This window comes from Triticum aestivum, chromosome 4D (assembly GCF_018294505.1).
Source record: "Triticum aestivum cultivar Chinese Spring chromosome 4D, IWGSC CS RefSeq v2.1, whole genome shotgun sequence".
Lineage (NCBI taxonomy): Eukaryota > Viridiplantae > Streptophyta > Magnoliopsida > Poales > Poaceae > Triticum > Triticum aestivum.
In genome coordinates, this window is record NC_057805.1 from 418,451,396 (window position 1) to 418,461,779 (window position 10,384).

Here is a 10,384-nt window from a genome sequence, read left to right on the forward strand (position 1 = left end):
TCTCCAGCTAGTGCTCTTTAATAAGATGGTGATGACTCAACATAAAAGTAAATAGATAGGCCCTTCGCAGAGGGAAGCAGGGATTTGTAGAGGTGCCAGAGCTCGGTTTTGAAATAGAGATAAATAATATTTTGAGCGGCATACTTTCATTGTCAACATAACAACCAAGAGATGGCGATATCTTCCATGCTACACACATTATAGGCGGTTCCCAAACAGAATGGTAAAGTTTATACTCCCCCTCCACCAATAAGCATCAATCCATGGCTTGCTCGAAACAACGAGTGCCTCCAACTAGCAACAGTCCCAGGGGGAGTTTTGTTTGCAATTATTTTGATTTAGTTTGCATAAAGCATGGGACTGGGCATCCCGGTGACCAGCCATTTTCTCGTGAGTGAGGAGCGGAGTCCACTCCTCTTGAGAATAACCCGCCTAGCATGGAAGATAAGGGCAGCCCTAGTTGATACATGAGCTATTCGAGCATACAAAACAGAATGTTTATTTGAAGGTTTAGAGTTTGGCACATACAAATTTACTTGGAACGGCAGGTAGATACCGCATATAGGAAGGTATAGTGGACTCATATGGAATAACTTTGGGGTTTAAGGGATTGGATGCACAAGCAGTATTCCCGCTTAGTACAAGTGAAGGCTAGCAAAAGACTGGGAAGCGACCAACTAGAGAGCGACAACAGTCATGAACATGCATTAAAATTAATAAACATTGAGTACAAGCATGAGTAGGATATAATCCACCATGAACATAAATATCGTGAAGGCTATGTTGATTTGTTTCAACTACATGTGTGAACGTGTGCCAAGTCGAGTCACTTAAATCATTCAAAGGAGGATACCACCCCACTATACCACATCACAACCATTTTAATAGCATGTTGGCACGCAAGGTAAACCATTATAACTCATAGCTAATCAAGCATGGCACGAGCAACTATGATCTCTAATTGTCATTGCAAACATGTTTATTCATAATAGGCTGAATCAGGAACGATGAACTCATCATATTTACAAAAACAAGAGAGGTCGAGTTCATACCAGCTTTTCTCATCTCAGTCAGTCCATCATATATCGTCATAATTGCCTTTCACTTGCATGACCGAACGATGTGAATAATAATAAGAGTGCATGTGCATTGGACTAAGCTGGAATCTGCGAGCATTCAATAAACAGGAGAAGACAAGGCAATATGGGCTCTTGGTTAAATCAACAATAATGCATATAAGAGCCACTTCAACAATTTAATCATGGTCTTCTCCTATCGACCCCCAAAGTAAAGAAAAGAAATAAAACTATTTACACGGGAAAGCTCCCAACAAGCAAAAGAAGAACGGGAAATCTTTTTGGGTTTTTCTTTTTAATTACTACTACTATAGCAAGAAAGTAAACTAACTAAAAGCTACAACTAATTTTTTTTGGTATTTCTTAAAGTTTAACAAACACACAAGAAGAAACCAGGAAAAAGAAAATAAACTAGCATGGATGTTACCGTGAAAGAGTAAGAGCACCGACAACTAGCAATGAGTGTGTTTGAACATAAATGTAATGTCGGTGGGAAATACGTACTCCCCCAAGCTTAGGCTTTTGGCCTAAGTTGGTTCATTGCCACGGATGGCATGGCGGATATCTGTAGTTGTAGCCGGGGTCGTACTGAGATGCAGCGGCTATCTCCTCCTGAGCTGCAGCATGGCGGCGAGCTGCCTCCGCCCTCCTCTCGTACTCATCTGCCTCCTCTCTGGTAATAACATATCTTCCTTTTGCCTGATAATCAAAGAAGGCAGGAGCAGGGAGAGTAATACGGACAACACGACGTCTGTCAAAGATTAAGCGATATCGGAGAGGTGATTCATTCCTCTCGACAAACTGGTGGTGGACCATAGCATTATAGTCTAAATAAGTAGGAGGCAACTCAATATCATCCTCACGAACGTCCACACCAAGAAAATCAGCTAAGCGGGTTGCATAAATTCCACCAAAGAAATCTCCATTAAATCTATTATGATGCAACCTACGTGCAACAATGGCTCCCAAATTATAAGATTTGTCTCCTAACACAGCACTCCTAAGAATACTGAGGTCAGGGACACACATATGACATGCTTCATCTTTACCATTTATTCACCTACCTATGAAGAGAGCAAAATAATGTATATCAGGAAAGTGAATGCTCCCTATGGTAGCTTGTGCTATATCTCTAGATTCCCCCACAGTTATACTAGCAAGAAAATTTCTAAATTCAGATTTGCGAGGTTCACTAGCACTACCCCATTGTGGAAGTTTGCAAGCAGTGGTAAAATCCTCTAAGTCCATAGTATAAGATTTTTCATAAAGATCAAACAGGACAGTTGGAGAATTACGTGAAGATGAAAATTCAAACCTCCTCACAAAGGAACTAGTGAGATAGTGGTACTGGCGGCATTTGTCTGCCTCAAAGCTCACAAGATCAGCATTACACAAATATGCGTTAAATTCTTCCTTGATTCCCGCTCGATCCATAAAGTTTCTGAAGGCCATTCACAAGGCCGAACTGGAGCGTCCCTTGGTGGCTCATCGTCAACATCACACATTGCAAGCCTGGGTCCTTGCTTCCTTGAAGAACCACCTTGGAACATTTTCCTAAGCATATTTCTTCCTCTGAATTTTTTTTGAAATTTTTAGTAACTTCAAAAAAAAGTAAACCAAACTCAACAAAATTGATAGAAACTACTCCTACAAGTGCCTAGAGCCTATATCATGCATTAGAACTACTTGGAACCATATAAATTTGACATGCAAGCTCAAGAACATGGTCACCTAGGCAGCACAAATTTGCAATGAATAGAGCACTAGAACAAAAACTAATTGCGCCAATGGAGGAGTCACATACCAAGGAACAATCCCCCAAGCAGTTTTGTGAGAGGTGCTTTGAGCAAGGAGATCGAAAATCGCAGCAAAATGAGCTAGAACTCGTGCTTGAGCTGGATATTGGTGTTTGTGGGAGGAAGAAGTGTGTGGGTGCAGGAATAAGTGGAGGGGGGCCACCATGGGCCCACGAGGCAGGGGGCACGCCCAGGGGGGTAGGGCGCGCCCTCCACCCTCGTGGCCAGGTGCTTGCCCCTCCTGCTGTGTTCTCAGTGTGAGATATTCTCAAATATTCCAGAAAAAATCATATTCCATTTTCAGGGCATTTGGAGAACTTTTATTCTCAGGGTATTTTTATATTGCACGGATAAATCAGAAAACAGACAACAAAAATACTATTTTTACTTTATTTCAACTAAATAACAGAAAATAGAGAGAGGGTACAGAAGGTTGTGCCTTCTAGTTTCATCCATCTCATGCTCATCAAAAGGAATCCACTAACAAGGTTGATCAAGTCTTGTTAACAAACTCATTCCGAATAACATGGAACCGGAGAAATTTCGAATAACACTATGTTACCTCAACGGGGATATGAACATCCCCTATAATAAGAATATCATATTTCTTCTTGACAGTAGGAAGAGGAAATTCAAAACCTCCAAAATAATCGATGGAATTTTTCCAATAGAGTTGATACTATGAACTTGAGGTTGTTTCCTCGGAAAGTGTACCGTATGCTCATTACCATTAACATGAAAAGTGACATTGCCTTTGTTGCAATCAATAACAGCCCCTGCAGTATTCAAAAAGGGTCTTCCAAGAATAATAGACATACTATCGTCCTCGGGAATATCAAGAATAACAAAGTCCGTTAAAATAGTAACGTTTGCAACCACAACAGGCACATCCTCACAAATACCGACAGGTATAGCAAAGATATTTCAGTAGGTGTCAACTTATTCAAATCAAGTCTACAATATAAAGAAAGAGGCATAACACTAACACCGGCTCCAAGATCACATAAAGCAGTTTTAACATAGTTTCTTTTAATGGAGCATGGTATAGTTGGTACTCCTGGATCTCCAAGTTTCTTTGGTATTCCACCCTTAAAAGTATAATTAGCAAGCATGGTGGAAATTTCAGCTTCCGGTATCTTTCTTTTATTAGTGACAATATCTTTCATATACTTAGCATAAGGATTCATTTTGAGCATATCAGTTAATCGCATACGCAAAAAGATAGGTCAAATCATTTTAGCAAAGCGCTCAAAATCCTCATCATCCTTTTTCTTGGATGGCTTGGGAGGAAAAGGCATGGGTTTCTGAACCCAAGGTTCCCTTTCTTTACCATGTTTCCTAGCAACAAAATCTCTCTTATCATAACGTTGATTCTTTGATTGTGGGTTATCAAGATCAACATCAGGTTCAATTTCTACATCATTATCATTACTAGGTTGAGCATCATCATGAACATCATCATTAACATTTTCATTAGATTCATGTTCATTACCAGATTGTGTTTCAGCATCAGAAATAGAAATATCATTTGGATTCTCGGGTGGTTCAGCAATAGGTTCACTAGAAGCATGCAAAGTCCTATCATTTTTCTTTTTCTTCTTTTTAGAAGGACTAGGTGCATCAATATTATTTCTCTGAGAATCTTGCTCAATTCTCTTAGGGTGGCCTTCAGGATACAAAGGTTCCTGAGTCATTTTACCAGTTCTAGTAGCCACTCTAACAACATAATCATTTTCTTACTATTCATTTCATTGAGCAAATCATTTTGAGCTTTAAGTACTTGTTCTACTTGAGTGGTGACCATAGAAGCATGTTTAGTAATGATTTTAAGTTCACCTTTAACATTAGACATGTAATTACTCAAGTGTTCAAGCGTATCGGAATTGTATTTAAATTGTCTACCAAAATAAGCATTGAAGTTTTCTTGTTTGACAATAAAATTATCAAACTCTTCTAAGCATTGTCTAGCAGACTTATAGTGAGGAATATCACCTTCATCAAATCTATAGAGAGAATTTACCTTTACTACCTGTGTCGGGTTATCAAGACCAATAGGTAATGGATTAAGATCATAAGTTTCTTCAACAGGCGGTAGATTAAGACCATGTATTTCTTCAATAGGAGGTAAATTCTTAACATCTTCAGCTTTAATACCTTTTTCTTCCAAAGATTTCTTTGCCTCTTGCATATCTTCAGGACTGGGAAATAGAACACCTCTCTTCTTCGGAGTTGGTTTAGGAATAGGCTCAGGAATTGGCTCAGGAAGTGTCCAATTATTTTCATTTGTCAACATATTATTCAATAGAATTTCAGCTTCATCCGGTGTTCTTTCCCTGAAAACAGAACCAGCACAACTATCCAGGCAATCTCTGGAAGCATCGGTTAGTCCATTATAAAAGATATCAAGTATTTCATTTTTCTTGAGAGGATGATCAGGCAAAGCATTAAGTAACTTGAGAAGCCTCCCCCAAGCTTGTGGGAGACTCTCTTCTTCAATTTGCACAAAGTTGTATATTTCCCTTAAAGCAGCTTGTTTCTTATGAGCAGGGAAATATTTAGTAGAGAAGTAATAAATCATATCCTGGGGACTACGCACACAACCAGGATCAAGAGAATTAAACCATATCTTAGCATCACCCTTTAATGAGAACGGAAATATTTTAAGGATATAAAGGTAGCGAGATTTCTCATCATTAGTGAACAGGGTAGCTATATCATTTAATTTAGTAAGATGTGCCACAACAGTTTCATATTCATAGCCATGAAAAGGATCAGATTCAACCAAAGTAATTATATCAGGATCAATAGAGAATTCATAATCCTTATCAGTAACACAGATAGGTGAAGTAGCAAAAGCAGGGTCAGGTTTCATTCTAGCATTAAGAGATTGCTGCTTCCATTTAGCTAATAACCTCTTGAGTTCATATCTATCTTTGCAAGCTAAAATAGCTAAAGTAGCTTCTCTTTCAAAAACATAACCCTCAGGAATAGCAAGCGATTCTTCATCATCACTTTCATCAATGTTATCAGTTTCAATAATTTCTTTCTCTCTAACCCTAGCAATTTGTTCATCAAGAAATTCACTAAGTGGCACAGTAGTATCAAGCATAGAAGTAGTTTCATCATAAGTATCATGCATAGCAGAAGTGGCATCATCAATAACATGCGACATATCAGAACGAATAGCAGAAGCAGGTTTAGGTGTCGCAATCTTACTCAAAACAGAAGGTGAATCAAGTGCAGAGCTAGATGGTAGTTCCTTACCTCCCCTCGTAGTTGAGGGATAAATTGTTGTCTTAGCGTCTTTCAAGTTCTTCATAGTGACCAGCAGATATAAATCCCAAGTGACTCAAAGAATAGAGCTATGCTCCCCGGCAACGGCGCCAGAAAATAGTCTTGATGACCCACAAGTATAGGGGATCTATCGTAGTCCTTTCGATAAGTAAGAGTGTCGAACCCAATGAGGAGCAGAAGGAAATGATAAGCGGTTTTCCGCAAGGTATTCTCTGCAAGTACTGAAATAAGTGGTTACAGATAGTTTTGTGATAGGATAATTTCTAACGAGCAACAAGTAACAAAAGTAAATAAAGTGCAGCAAGGTGGCCCAATCATTTTTGTAGCAAAGGACAAGCCTGGACAAACTCTTATATAGAGAAAAGCGCTCCCGAGGACACATGGGAATTATCGTCAAGCTAATTTTCATCACGTTCATATGATTCGCGTTCGGTACTTTGATAATTTGATATGTGGGTGGACCGGTGCTTGGGTGCTGTTCTTACTTGAACAAGCATCCCACTTATGATTAACCTCTATTGCAAGCATCCGCAACTACAACAAAAGTATAAAGGTAAACCTAACCATAGCATGAAACATATGGATCCAAATCGGCCCCTTATGAAGCAACGCATAAACTAGGGTTTAAGCTTCTGTCACTCTAGCAACCCATCATCTACTTATTACTTCCCAATGCCTTCCTCTAGGCCCAAATAATGGTGAAGTGTTATGTAGTCGACGTTCACATAACACCACTAGAGGATAGACAACATACATCTCATCAAAATATCGAACGAATACCAAATTCACATGACTACTAATAGCAAGACTTCTCCCATGTCCTCAGGAACAAACGTAACTACTCACAAAGCATATTCATGTTCATAATCAGAGGGTATTAATATGCATAAAGGATCTGAACATATGATCTTCCACCAAATAAACCAACTAGCATCAACTACAAGGAGTAATCAACACTACTAGCAACCTACAAGTACCAATCCCGGACTTAGAGACAAGAATTGGATACAAGAGATGAACTAGGGTTTGAGAGGAGATGGTGCTGGTTAAGATGTTGATGGAGATTGCCCTCTCCCGATGAGAGGAGCATTGGTGATGACGATGGCGATGATTTCCCCCTCCCGGAGGGAAGTGTCCCCGGCAGAACAGCTCTGCCGGAGCCCTAGATTGGTTCCGCCAAGGTTCCGCCTCGTGGCGGCGGAGTCTCGTCCCAAAAGGTTGCTTATGATTTTTCTTGGGACGAAAGACTTCATATAGCAGAAGATGGCCACCGGAGAGCCAACAGGGGGCCCATGAGGCAGGGGGCGCGCCCTGGGGGGTAGGGCGCGCCCCCACCCTCGTGGACAGGTGGTGGCCCCCCTGACATATTTCTTCCGCTCAATATTTTTTATTATTTCCAAAAATAACTTTCGTGGAGTTTCAGGACTTTTGGAGTTGTGCAGAATAGGTCTCTAATATTTGCTCCTTTTCCAGCCCAGAATTCCAGCTGCCGGCATTCTCCCTCCTTAAGTAAACCTTGTAAAATAAGAGAGAATAGACATAAGTATTGTGACATAATGTGTAATAACAGCCCATAATGCAATAAATATCGATATAAAAGCATGATGCAAAATGGACGTATCATAGACCGACTCCTGCCTACATCTACTACTATTACTCCACACATCGACCGCTATCCAGCATGCATCTAGAGTATTAAGTTCATAAGAACGGAGTAACGCTTTAAGCAAGATGACATGATGTAGAGGGATAAACTCATGCAATATGATATAAACCCCATCTTTTTATCCTCGATGGCAACAATACAATACGTGTCGTTTCTCCTACTGTCACTAGGATCGAGCACTGCAAGATTGAACCCAAAGCTAAGCACTTCTCCCATTGCAAGAAAGATCAATGTAGTAGGCCAAACCAAACGGATAATTCGAAGAGACTTGCAAAGATAACCAACCATACATAAAAGAATTCAGAGGAGATTCAAATATTGTTCATAGGTAATCTTGATCATAAACCCACAATTCATCGGATCTCGACAAACACACCGCAAAAGAAGATTACATCAAATAGATCTCCAAGAGAATCGAGGAGAACTTTGTATTGAGATCCAAAGAGAGAGAAGAAGCCATCTAGCTAATAACTGTGGACCCGAAGGTCTGAGGTAAACTACTGACACATCATCGGAGAGGCTATGGTGTTGATGTAGAAGCCCTCCGTGATCAACGCCCCCTCCGGCAGGACGCCGAAAAAGGCCCCAAGATGGGATCTCACGGGTACAGAAGGTTGCGGCGGTGGAATTAGGTTTTCGTGGTGCTCCCCGATGGTTTGGGGGTACGTAGGTATATATAGGAGGAAGAAGTAGGTCGGTGGAGCCACAAGGGGCCCACAAGGGTGGAGGGCGCGCCCAGGGGGGTAGGTGCGCCCCCTGTCTCGTGGCCTCCTCGTTGGTTGCTTGACATCCACTCCAAGTCCTCTGGATCACGTTTGTTCCAAAAATCACGCTCCCTAAGGTTTCATTCCGTTTGGACTCCGTTTGATATCTTTTTTCTGCGAAACACTGAAATAGGCAAAAAAACAGCAATTTGGGCTGGGCCTCCGGTTAATAGGTTAGTCCCGAAAATAATATAAAAGTGTATAAATAAGCCCATTAAACATCCAAAACATAATATATAATAGCATGGAACAATCAAAAAGTATAGATACGTTGGAGACGTATCAAGCATCCCCAAGCTTAATTCCTGCTCGTCATCGAGTAGGTAAATGATAAAAACAAAATTTTTGATGTGGAATGCTTCTTAGCATAATTTTCAATGTAATTCTTTTTATTGTGGAATGAATATTTAGATCCGAAAGATTCAAGATAAAAGTTTAATGTTGACATAAAAACAATAATACTTCAAACATACTAACCAAGCAATTATGTCTTATCAAAATAACATAGCCAAAGAAAGCTTATCCCTACAAAATCATATAGTTAGGCCATGTTTCAATATCGTCATACACACGTTCTCATCATGCATAACCCCGATGACAAGCCGAGCAATTGGTTCATACTTTTAACGCGCTTCAGCTCTTTCAACCCTTACGCAATACATGAGCGCAAGCCATGGATATAGCACTATGGGTGGAGTAAAGTATAATGATGGGGGTTATGAGAGAAGACAAAAGGTAGAAAGTCTCACTTTGACATGGCTAATCAATAGGCTATGGAGATGCCCATCAATTGATGTCAATGAGAGGAGTAGGGATTGCCATGCAACGGATGCACTAAAGCTATAAATATATGAAAGCTCAACAAAAGAAACTAAGTGGGTGTGCATCCAACTTTCTTGCTCACGAAGACCTAGGGCATTTTGAGGAAGCCCATCATTGGAATGTACAAGCCAAGTTCTATAATGAAAAATTCCCACTAGTATATGAAAGTGACAACATAGGAGACTCTCTATCATGAAGATCATGGTGCTACTTTGAAGCACAAGTGTGGAAAAAGGATAGTAACATTGTCCCTTCTCTCTTTCTCTCATTTTTTTCTTTTTTGAGCCTTCTCCTTTTTTTTCTTTGGCCTCTTTTTTTAGTCCGAAATCTCATCCCGACTTGTGGGGGAATCATAGTCTCTTTCATCCTTTCCTCACATGGGACAATGCGCTAATAATGATGATCATCACACTTTTATTACTTACAACTCAAGAATTACAACTCAATACTTAGAACAAAATATGACTCTATGTGAATGCTGTCGGTGTCAAAACCGGCGGATCTCGGGTAGGGGGTCCCAAACTGTGCGTCTAGGATCGATGGTAACAGGAGACGGGGGACACGATGTTTACCCAAGTTCGGGCCCTCTCTATGGAGGTAATACCCTACTTCCTGCTTGATTGATCTTGATGAATATGAGTGTTACAAGAGTTGATCTACCGGGAGATCGTAATGGCTAAACCCTAGGAGCCTAGCCTATGTGAATATGGTGATGAATCTCCCTCTATCCGGACTATGCTCTCCGGTTTATATAGACACCAGAGAGATCTAGGGTTACACGGGGTCGGTTACATCAGAGAGAATCTACATAGTTGATTGCCAAGCTTGCCTTCCACGCCAAGTTGAGTCCAATCCGGACACAGGTACTATCTTCGGTCTTCATGTCTTCACAGCCCATCAGTCCGGCCCACAGATAACAGGACGGACGCCCGAGGACCCCTTAGTCCAGGACTCCCTCTGTAGCCC